Source organism: Pelodiscus sinensis, chromosome 6, assembly GCF_052426305.1.
Source record: "Pelodiscus sinensis isolate ZL-2025 chromosome 6, ASM5242630v1, whole genome shotgun sequence".
In the NCBI taxonomy this organism is placed as follows: Eukaryota; Metazoa; Chordata; order Testudines; family Trionychidae; genus Pelodiscus; species Pelodiscus sinensis.
The window spans coordinates 64684471-64695700 of record NC_143057.1 but is presented as its reverse complement, the minus strand read 5'-3'; the positions used below and the strand labels follow the sequence as shown (position 1 = coordinate 64695700).

General features: G+C 51.7%; 1 long non-coding RNA gene across 2 annotated transcripts; it reads right to left on the bottom strand.

The window, feature by feature from the left end:
• Nucleotides 1–1059: 1059 nt before the first annotated feature.
• LOC106732412 (uncharacterized) lies at nt 1060–4221 on the bottom strand. 2 transcript variants are annotated; one of them, XR_003090489.3, is made up of 3 exons: nt 4098–4221; nt 2646–2745; nt 1060–1591 (listed from the first exon to the last, which is right to left on the bottom strand). It is a non-coding gene; the product is annotated as an uncharacterized LOC106732412 (long non-coding RNA). The 2 variants fall into 2 exon arrangements; XR_003090488.3 differs by having other exon boundaries at nt 4051–4129.
• Between the last annotated feature and the right edge of the window lie 7009 nt (nt 4222–11230).

Here is an 11230-nt window from a genome sequence, read left to right as displayed (position 1 = left end):
AGTGGAATTAGGACTAGCTTAGGAAGAAGCAAATTTTACCAGAACAAAAGTTATTAGAGTTTAAAGCTGTAATATCGCAAACATAAAAAGTCAGGAATTCCAATAGTCTTTCCCACAGATGGTTTTTTTTTTTTGGTCACACTTTTTTTTTTTTTTTTTTTTGAAAAGCACCATATCAGCAGCTTTCAGAAGGAAAAGATAGAAAGTAACAAGCTAAGAAATAATGATGAGATGAAAGAGTATTTGCCTTTTCTCTTGTGGTAAACCGGAAGAGACAAGGGAAGAAAAAAGCTATATTCTATTTTCAATTATCAGTGTAAATCTAGAGTGAATCCAACAACAGTGGAGTTATTCCAGATTTGCGGTAGTGTAAATGAAAGCAGAATTTTGCTATTATAAATTAAAATACATTCTGTACAGTACAGGGTCAGGCAGGGCACAAGACGCCTGCGTATTTAGGAACTTGAGCATCTATGGCAAGCTGGAGGCATGCACATTCTCCCCTACCATGACTTAGTGGTTGGGGATGTGTAGATGCCACTCTGCATCGTGGGGGATGTGGTCTACCCCCTGATGCTGTGGATAATGAAGACTTTTACTGGTCACCTGGACCCTGGCAGGGACCAATTTAATGCCCACCTCAACCGGGCCAGGATTCAGGTCAAGTGCACCTTCGGGTGCCTTAAGGCATGTTTTGAAGTGGGAGAGCACAACATCCCCTAGGTGTGTTGTGTTCTCCACAACATAGTGGAGAGGAAGGGCGAGGCCTTCCTCCTGGGTAGGGGGTCAGAGACCAGCTGTGAGGGGAGACACTTTCATCAGCCGTGGACAGCTGCCATCCTGCAGGTTCATCAGGCACATCCAGAAGGCCCTGAGGGAGAGTTTCTCTCAAGGACCCCAGTAACTCTCCCCAGGGCTTCCCCCCTAGGGGCATCTAGCTTGCTCCAATATCCCTTTTCCACCACAACCCCTCCCTTCGCCCCTTCCCTGGCCTCTCAATAAAGACACCTGTTTGATTTTGAACAAAATGAACTCTGTATTGATCTTTCATTTAAAAAAGCTGGAGAAGGGGAGGGGGCTCCTAACTGGGAGGGGGGCTCAGGTCGGGGAGGGCATGGGGGGCTGCTGGCTGCCTCACCTCGGGTGTGGGGACCTCGGTGAACTTGGGGTTGGGTGGGTCCTGGGACCAGAGGGGGATAATCAGGAGGCGGGACTGGAGTGGGGTCAGGGATGGCAGGGGAAGGGGACATGGGCATCACTTGGGGAGGGGGCATGAGTATCACTTGTGGGACAGGGACAGGGGGAATGAGCATAACGGGGGGCAGAAGGGTAGTAGGCAGGAGCAGTGACAGCAGCTGGGTGTGCTGCCATTTCCTGCATGATAGCACACATTGTCACCCTGCCACACGAGCTGGCCCCACATGTGGGTCCGCTACTCTGCGTCCTCCCAGATCTTCTGCGCCAGGGTCTGCTGCATGTCATGCAGGATGGCCACATGCTGCCTCATAAGCTCCTCCTGGTCCATAGAGCACTTCAGTCCCCTGGGGTCGGGCGGCTGGCTTGAGTGGTGTGGCTCGCCCGTCAGCCCCAGCTGGGGAGAAAACAAGGAGCAAGAGGCAGTCAGTTATCCAAGCAGACACAGTGCTTGAGGCTGTGACCTCCTCTGTGAGCAGTGACCAACAGTCCTTGGGCCAGAGGACAGGGGCTATCCCTGGAGCAAGGCCATATATGGCCTGCACGGCAGGCCCTTCCTCACAGGGGCCACAAGGTGCCCAGGGAATCATGCTGCCCACTTCTCCCCACCATGGACAAGCAGGCACGGGAAGTGTCCGGACACAGTGGGATCCCATGGGCGGCAGAGGAGCCAGGAATATCCTGGCCCTCCCTGGGGCCTGCACACACACCTGCACCTCGCAGCACTGTCCACAGGAGCAGGTAGTGCCTTGCACATGCAGACATGCCCGTGTGCTGTGTGAGACACTCCTTGGTGTGTCTGGGGTCATGCCTGCACTCTTGGGACTACCCTGCTTCTAGCCGTGGCAGGTGGTGTCCCCATGGCATGCCCCCATCCCAGGGCCAGATGTGTGTGTGGCCTTCCCTGAACCTGGGAGCAGGAGCCTGGGCTCAGGGGCTGCCTACAGAGTCTGCATGGCACACAATAACGCTGCACATGGTTCCACGTGCACAAACTACAGCACAATGTCCAGCCCGAGCAGGACGGGCGATGCTCATACCCCGCCCCCTCTGCGCCTGCCTCCCCTGCCCTGTTTGTGTGACAAACTGAGAGCTCTCACGTGAAGAACCCTCCCCAGCATCAAACGATGCCTGGGACACGTCCTAGATCGCAGCTACCGGCTCCAAGGACAGTGTGACAGAGGCCATGTCCTCTTCCTCCCCCTCCTGCAATCAGAAAGATCCTCGTTCAAAAAATCTTTGTAGTTTAGATGTGCCCTCAGTGTTTTGAATTCTGATCTATTTGTATTAGACATTTATAAAGAGCACGATGGTTTCTTTGTGCCACATTAAACAATAATCTTTGGAAAAATGGAAATCTGAAAATTCCTATTTTATATTACTGTATACAATCATGGGCATAGAGTACTAAAAAGGAACCCCTATCTTATATTTTAAATGAAAAAATATACCATGTTATCAGATCCAGTCTTCATTCCAGCCTTGCTTCCTTCTGATGCATTATGTGACCTCTTTTCTAAGCACAATTAGCCAGGGCAATTTCAGGGCAATCTGAGGAAGCAAAGGGAACATTAATGTAAATGTTGATGTGAGTAATGCCCTGCAGGCAGCTTAATGCAATTTATCCAAAATATTTGCTGAAATAAATTACATTTCCCAGTTTCATTTTCAGATAAATTTATATGACATCCTCAGCAATTTTTATTCGGACAATATAAATTCTCAATATGTTAGTTCCTGATTCATCATTAAAATTCAAAGACTTAAACATGTGCTTATGTGCTTGAAGTTAAGCACACAGAATTTCAGAATTGTAGGATTGAAATGGACCTCTATAGGTCACCTAATCCATTCTGCTGCAGTAAGTCAGGACTAAGTATTATGTAGTACACCATCCCAGACAGGTATTTTTTTTCCAGAACTGGGGCATGTGTGTTTGTACACTTGTTAAATGATGTAATATTTCCATTAACTGATGGACTATAAAAGTAGCTATTTATATTGAGATGAAGAACTTGTTCAGTAATTTTTGTAAAATTCCTATATATAAATATTCATGACATCTAGAAAAAGCTGTAAGGTTTTTTTTTGTTTGTTAGCCTCACGATGGCAGCATTTCATTTAAAACACAACATTTAAGCAGTATCACTCAGGTGCTAAAGTATGATGAAAAGAAATATAGACCCTAAGGGTACATCTAGACTACATGCCTCTGTCACCAGAGGCATGGAGATTAGGCTACCAGACATAGTAAAATGAAGCGGCGATTAACCTTTTCTCTCCCCACCCCCACTCTCAGCCACACCAGCCCAGGTCCTTTCTCCTCTTTCCTACCCCATCTCATCCCTGGAGATGCCAGCCTGGGCCCTTTCTCCTCTTCCTGCTGCCTGCAGCCTAGTCCTAATCCCTTCCAAGCCAGGAGTGGGCTGGAGGTGTGGTGGGGGAGGGGGGTGTGAGGCACTGGGGTGCAGGGTCTGAGCATGATGGGTGTGGGGGGGGGACTTATTTTTTCATGCTGTGTGCTGCTCCCTTCCTGCTCCAATGCCTCTGGCACTTCTACCTCCAGGTCCAGGGCCCCGATGCTCCACAACCCAGCAGAGAACCGCCACTTGCCTGAGTGGTGCTCCAGTCTTGTGCCTCTTCCTCTCCCCCCTCCTCCAAGATTATAGCCCCAGCACCGGCTTCCTGCAGGGGAGAGGGTGCGGAGAAAGCCCCCAGGCTCTATGCTGCATCTGGCTTGAGGGGGAAGCGCATGCGCTGCTCCTCCCCTCCCCTCCCCACAGCATCAGTGGGGAGCTCGGGGGAGTATGCTAGGGTTCTGCAGCCACCTGGGCAGCCCTGGCCCTTCCCACTCACCCCACATGTGGGCAGCTGTTGCAGCGCAGGGCTGGGGGCACTCTGACCTGGTGCAATGGCCTGTAGTGCTGGGAACCAGCTGGTCTCCTGTGGGCCCCTCTTGGCTTTCATGATACATCCCATGAAGGGGCTGAGTGCTGCCCCCTGCAGGTTGCTGGGGTTTGGTGGCTGAGGTGGCATGGAGCTGGCAGTGTCGCACATGTGTCAGCACCCTGGGAGGCAGCTGCAACAGGCAAGGAAGGAGGAGGAGCTGCAACACACACACTTTTAAAGATAATGTTAAAACACTCAAACTGACATAATCCAGGAAATTCAATATGAAGGCTAAATCATGCGTTATTAACATCCTGTTCCTTCCATACTGTATTATCTTTTATACTTATAAGAACAGTGCATTTTTTGCGCTAAATTATAAAAATGTGGTTAAACCCAATGACATATTTGCTTCAAAGAGCCTTAAGTAAAAGTGAAATTAAACTCTTCATTTTCTAATATAAGGCCATAAACGTCATTGCTTTCTGAAGATCTCTGTTGGCAGAGCAGACTCTGGATATTTCGCTACATACAGGCAGTCCCCGACTTACGCGGATCCGACTTATGTCAGATCCGCACTTACAAACGGGGCTTTTCTCGCCCCGGAGCTCACGGGCGGTGGATCGCCACCCGTGTCCTCCGGGGCGAGAAAAGCTTCTCCCGGTCTCCCTGGTCTGCTGGGGGGGGGTCCAGCAAAGCCACTGGACCCCCCCCCCCCCAGTAGACCACGGACACCCAAGCAAAGCCGCCCAGGCGGCGGGAGTCCCGCTGCCTGGGCGGCTTTGCTCATTTGCCCCAGAGCAAAGCTGCCCAGGTAGCGGGACTCCCCCCGCCTGGGCGGCTTTGCTCCTGTCCCCCTGGTCTGCTGGGGGGGTCCAGTGGCTTTGCTGGACCCCCCCAGCAGACCAGGGGGACAGGAGCAAAGCCGTGGAACACGCCCGCAGCGGGACATCCCAAGTGCGCCTGGACTGTCCCGCTGCGTGCGTGCTCCAAGGCTTTGCTCCCCGTCTCCCTGCAAACCAGGGAGACGGAGAGAAAAGCCGCAGAGCACGCCCACAGGGGGACAGCCCAAGCACGCCCGGGTTGTCCCGCTGCGGGCGTGTTCCACGGCTTTGCTCCCCGTCTCCCTGGTCTGACCAGCAGACCAGGGAGATGGGGAGCAAAGCCTCGGAGCACGCCAGCAGTGGGACAGCCGCGGCACGCCTGGACTGTCCCGCTGCCTGCAAGCTCTGCGGCTTTGCTCCGTGTCTCCCAGGTCAGCAGACCAGGGAGACGGAGCAATGCTGTGGACGACTTGGACGGTCCCACCACCCCCGTCTCCCTGGTCTGCTGCGGGGGGGGGGGGGGGGGGTGCAACTAGTGCCCCCCCCCCCAGCAGACCAGGCTTTTCTTGCCTACCCCTGGGGTAGAGCAGCTGGGGGCTGCCGGGTTGGTCCCGCAGCGCTGCTCCGGACCAACCCGGCAGCACCCCAGCTGCTCTGCCCCAGGCGTCCTGATTCAGCCGCTGCTGGTCAGTTTCAGCAGCGGCTGAATCAGGACGCCTGGGGCAGAGCAGCTAGGGTGCTGCTCGGTTGCTCCAGTAGCGCCGAGGAGCCGTGCTACTGGAGCAACCCAGCAGCACCCCAGCTGCTCTGCCCCAGGCGTCCCCAAGTCAGCCGCTGCTGAAACTGACCAGCGGCTGACTACAGGAAGCCCGAGGCAGAGTTGCTCTGCCCCAGGCTTCCTGGAATCAGCTGCTGATCAGTTTCAGCAGCAGCTGACTTGGGAATGCCTGGGTTTCTTAAGTTGAATCTGTATGTTAGTCAGAACTGGCATCCAGATTCAGCCACGGTTGAAACTGATCAGTTTCAGCAGCGGTTGACGCCAGTTCCGACTTACATACAGATTCAACTTAAGAACAAACCAAGAGTCCCTATCTTGTACGTAACCCGGGGACTACCTGTACTTACTATCCTGTGTTAATTCATTCATTTAGACTTATTGAAGTCTATAGTTTTTCCCACTGACTTTAGTGGGGCCTTGATTTCACCCAGAGTGTATTACTTACAATTTTTCATTTCTATAATGTGTCCCATTGTGACTTTTAAATACAAAATGGACTTCCTAGTCATTTCTTTTTCTCCTACTAAACCAGTTGTGACTAACGAGATCTCTTTTGACCTGAGCAATCAACACATACAATCGAGTACTTTTTATTGTATCTGATGGAAGTAATACTACTCTCCCGAACTACCCTGCACAGGCAGTAATTTACTACTGAAAAACTTCCCAACTAATCATGCTGATTTTGAGCACCAATACAAACACTCTCTGGAATTAACTGACCCGCTTTACACAATTCACTCACCACTCCATCATTTGTATCCCACACAACAGCTCTATGGAAGAAGCTTACATGTGATCATAAAAACTATTTGCAAAAGTACCACCATGTCAAGTCCAAGATGCCCATTCCTTGCCTAAATGAAGAGAGCCAGAGCCAGTCTTAGGGGTGGGTGAGCCAGGCGGTTGCCCGGGGCCGCCAACAGAGCTGGTTTTAGGGGTGGGCTGCAACCGCATTTTGGCCCAACCTCCTGAATCCTCCCCTCGTTTTTTGAGGAAGAATGGCTCTTGCACAAAAGGGGGGTTTTGCGCAAGGAGCCATCTACACAGTGCTTTTTTGGGCCAAAACCCCTTGCGCAAAAGGGATCCAAGAAGGAAATGCAAATGAGAGCATGACATATGCAAATATGCAACACCAGGGGCTCTTTATCCTTTCTGCATTTGCTGCATGGAGAAGTCACAGGATGGGTGGGAGGATTAGAGTGGCCCTGAAATGCTAGGTTCTTTATCTTCCTTCTCATCCCTCCTCCCCCGTGAGAACAGTTAAATCTTGCTGTAACACTTTTGTTTATTAGATCCAGTGTAAATAATTGTTACTTGGGGAGGGAGCAGCAGCTGTGCATCTCTCTTTTTCATTGGTAAAGAAAGAAAACATTATGATTTTGCTCTGTATACAACTTTTTTACAGAGTAAGATGGATTTCTTTGGTGGTTTAAGTGTTGACAAGGCCCTGTAACTGAGCCCTCCCAGAGCTGCGTTGGTTCAGTATCTCTGTTACTCTGCTGAGGGGCTGTTACTCTGTGCCTCTGCTGGGGGTGATCAGAACTTCTGCCTCAGCAGGACAGGGTGGTGGGGCACTCACAGGGCAGGTAGGCAGGCTTAGTGGTATGATCGGCATATTGGATAACAGTCTCAAGGGGGTCTTTTTGATCCAAGCCATCTCAGTGAGATCTAATGATGGTGAATTACAGGTTTACATTCCCTGTGGGTTATCCTGTGGGTCTGTTTCCTATCTCTATGTACTAGCATGATTTTGAAATAGGAAAAATGGCTTACTAGGGTAGCACAGAGGCAGGTTAGGGAGAAAAGCTCCCACTGACATTGAGCATTCACCATTTTGGAAGTTCTCTTTCTGGCTGGCAGAAAGAATGATACTGAACAATAATTACATTCTTCCCAGAGCTCAACCCTTTCCATCCACTGGCTCAAGGATTGAGATTCCAGAGTTTCTCCCTAAATTCACATCTCTGTCACTTGAGTAGAGAATGTTACTGTTAAGCTTCACCGCGCTGGGTTTGACCCCACTTAGAAATGTAACCCCTCAGGAACAGCCTGGGGTTTGTATTTGCTCTGTAGCCATATCTCTGGTGCTATTGTAATGTAAATAATAATAAGAGCTCAAGCAGTCTCTTGTCTATTTGAAAAGATTTGTAGAGCACTCAGTAGAGCTCAAGCAGCACAGTTACAAGACGCTATTAATTAAGAGAGATTTCCACAGTGGATGCTAGTTTGAGAAGGGCTGATCTGTAGTCTAATTAAGTAGGACTCATGTTGCCCAACTCCAAGCAAAAGTTAACTGCTTATTAGTCAAGAGTGGAACCTATGAGAAAAAGATGCCTTCTCTGTTCAAATTAGCATCTCTTCACTACAACCACTAATCTGAACTCTGGAAGATCGACTGCAGTAGCTTCGATCTTCTCTGTAGTGTAGATAAATCCTCGGTGACTTTGCTGGAGGCCTAAGTCACATTTATAACAAAGTGTGATGACTCCATTGGGGGAAATTGAGGCAGAAGTCCTGCAATCTTGTGTCATGCCATGAGAGAATATGTATGGATAGTATCCTAGCTATAAGACAACAAACTATAGTTCAATAAGTTGTAATTCTAGACCAGTGGTTCCCAAACTTTTTGTCATCATGCACCACTTTTGATTTTTGAGAAACCCTCATATCTCCCCACCTCTTCTTTACCATAATCCAAGCCCCTTTTTAACAAAAAATTCAATTAGTAATTTAAAATTAAAAAAAAACAAAAACTTGGTATAAAAATTAATTAAAATTAAAAATATGCAGTTTTTCTTGTCACAAAAATTTAATAAAATGTAATTTAACATAAGACATAACAGAAACAAATCAAATTTAATGTGAAGAATGATGCTGCATTTTCTTCACGAGTTGGGAAATCCTAGGTTTGAAATGAGGGAATGAGGGTTTTGGGTGTGGGAAAGGATGTAAGGTACAAGCTCTGGGAGGGAATTTGGGTGTAGGAGGAGGCGGAGAAGGGGCTACTGGCTTCTGAAGGGGTCTCCAGGCTGGAGAGTATTGGGGTGAGGTTGAGGGTTGGGGTGCTGAGCAAACCACAGGCTTGTGGAAGTGAGGGTGCAGGAGTTCAGGGCAGAGGGGTTGGGTGTATGATGGGCACAGGACATAGATTTGCAGTGTGTGGGTTGTGCAGTTGTGCTGTGGCAGAAGACTGGAGATGTGAGAGGCTCAGGACAAGGGGTTCCAGTGTACGATAGGCTCAGGGTTGGGAGGGAAATGCAGGGGGGGTTATGATGCTGCAGCCAGATGGGTGCTTGGCCCCAATTGGGGGCTTGTTGGCCAGACTTCATTTTTAAATAAAATATGCCCAACACAAATGTTTCAGCATTGTCTTTATTTATGGGAGGGTCAGGGAACTGTTTTGGGTAAGGGATCACTTACCCACAGAAAAATCAGTCAGGAACCACACAAGTGAGATGCAAAAAAACAACCTTCCAAGCCCCTCTGATGTGGCCTCAACTGAGACACCTCCCTCCCCTAGCACTCCAGCCTCATGCGGGGAGGGTAAGTAGGCCTGAGGTTCAAGGACTCAGGCCAGATTAACTCTTCTGGGGTTCCATGGTAAGTGGATTTGTGGGCCCCTCTATACTCTGAGGTGGGGCCAAAAATGAGGGGTACCAAAAATGAGTGTGCAGGACAGGGGATCCAGTGTGCCACTGAGTGGGATACAGATGGGGTGCAAAATCTGGATGGAAAATAGGGTGCAGGGGCAAGCTGGAGTGAGTGTCTATCCAGAAGAGAGGGGCAGGAGCAGGGTGCTAGTGGGTGTCTGGCTAGGAAGCAGAGATAGAGTGCTGATGGTGTCTAGGCAGGGGGCAGGTGGGACCCTGAGCAGGGGCAGCCCTGGGCAGGGGGTAGGTGGGCCCCGGGGTAGAGTATTTGTGGGAGTCTGGGCAGGGGGGCAGGTTACTCTTGGGGGTCTAGGGAGGGTACTTGTGGGAGTCTGGGCAGAGGGGCAGGGCAGGGCAGGGCAGGGCTGGCCCGAGCCCTTTTGGCGCCCTGGGCCCCGGCATGCGGTGCCACCCCTGGGTGCAGGGCGCATGTGGTGTGGGCCCACCCCCCCCCCAGGATGCGCGGGCCTGCCCCCTGGGCGCATAGTGCATGCGCACGCCCGCCACAGCCACTGGCGCGAAGGCCAGGACCTACCCCTGGGACACTCGGCACATGCGCGGGCCAGCCACGGCCGCTGGCGTGCAGCCCGGAGCCCACCCCCAGGGCGCACGGCGCATGCGCTGCCCAGCCCGGCCCGGCCAGTGCTGCTGCTGCATGCAACGGGCCGTGCAGGGCCCCACAGCTGTGGGGGCAAGGGCGCTGCTGTCCTGCGCCGCAGGGCCAGCGCTGTAGGAGCCGGGCACGCGGCTCCTGATGGCAGCTGTAAGGGACTCCGTGTGCCCCTTACAGGTGCCATCAGGCGCTCCCCATGGGTTGGTGCCCTGAGCATGCCCAGCTCGCCCATGTCTCCATCCAGCCCTGGGGCAGGGTACTCATGGGGGTCTGGGTGAGGGGAATGGGCAGCTAGGCTGGTACCTGGGAGTCCCACAGCTGCGCGCCAGGTCCGGGGACTCAAGAAGCGTGTGTGCTGCTTCCCCTATCCAAACAGCCGGCAAGCTTCCTGAAAAAAAAGCTGTCGTGTACCGGCGACTTCCTTCCACCTGCTGCCTTCCTGTGTGGGGGTTGGGAATGGGAGTCCTGGGTACTCTCCAGCTCCAACTGCTCAGGTAGTGTACAGGGAGCAAGGATCAAGGTGCATGCTGCCCGAGCAGTTAGAGCTGGTGCATACCCAGGACTCCCACTCCCCTTCATTCCCCCTCACCCAGGAAAGCAGCAGGCAGAAGGAAGTCGCTGGTACACAACAGACCCAGCTTTTCAGGAAGCACACCAGCTGTTTGGAGAGGGGAAGCAGCGCACGCAGTTCCTGAGATCCTGGACCACTGCGGGACTCCCCGCCCCCTCTCTCCCATCCCCCCCGCTGCAGGAAGCCAGTGATACCTCCATTTTGCAGGAGGTAATGCTAGCGTGGGCTCTTTCTTAAGAGGGGCGGATTACCGGGGGTGGGAGGGAGAGCTGGGTTGCCCACCCTGGGATTTCTTCACACCTGGTTTGGGAACCTGTGTTCTAGACACTTCTTGCAAAGCCCACAGGTACGCACACTAGTAACTGCTACTTTCCTGTTAGTTTTTATCTGTTTTTACAGATGAGACACGTGGGCTATGTCTACACTGGTGGGTTCTTGCTCAAGAATCCGCAGAGTGTCCACACTGCCCACCCGCTCTTGCGCAAGAAGATTTACAGTACGGTGTCGGAAGACAGGGCTTCTTGCGCAAGAGCTACTCTCCTTTCTAACAAGCGTAAGCCTTCTTGCACAAGAGCTCTTGAGCAAGAGGGCAGTGTGGAAGCGGCAGGGGCTTCTTGCACAAGAACTGGCCTTCAGGAAAAAAAACACAGGTGGCCTCTCCGTACATACAATCACAACTCACTGGTTCCCCCTAGCCAGCCCACCCTT